Raw genomic sequence first — 535 nt, forward strand, 5'->3', positions numbered from 1 at the left:
AAGTGCCCCCGGACAGACCTCTGCCACAGGCCTGGCAGCCAGAGTGGGTGAAGTGCCCCCGGACAAACCCCTGCCACAGGCCTGACAGCCAGAGTGGGTGAAGTGCCCCCGGACAGACCTCTGCCACAGGCCTGACAGCCAGAGTGGGTGAAGTGCCCCCGGACAGACCTCTGCCACAGGCCTGACAGCCAGAGTGGGTGAAGTGCCCCCGGACAGACCTCTGCCACAGGCCTGACAGCCAGAGTGGGTGAAGTGCCCCCGGACAGACCTCTGCCACAGGCCTGACAGCCAGAGTGGGTGAAGTGCCCCCGGACAGACCTCTGCCACAGGCCTGGCAGCCAGAGTGGGTGAAGTGCCCCCGGACAGACCTCTGCCACAGGCCTGACAGCCAGAGTGGGTGAAGTGCCCCCGGACAGACCTCTGCCACAGGCCTGACAGCCAGAGTGGGTGAAGTGCCCCCGGACAGACCTCTGCCACAGGCCTGGCAGCCAGAGTGGGTGAAGTGCCTCCGGACAGACCTCTGCCACAGGCCTGG

This window comes from Rana temporaria, chromosome 3 (genome assembly GCF_905171775.1).
Source record: "Rana temporaria chromosome 3, aRanTem1.1, whole genome shotgun sequence".
Classification (NCBI taxonomy): Eukaryota; Metazoa; Chordata; class Amphibia; order Anura; family Ranidae; genus Rana; species Rana temporaria.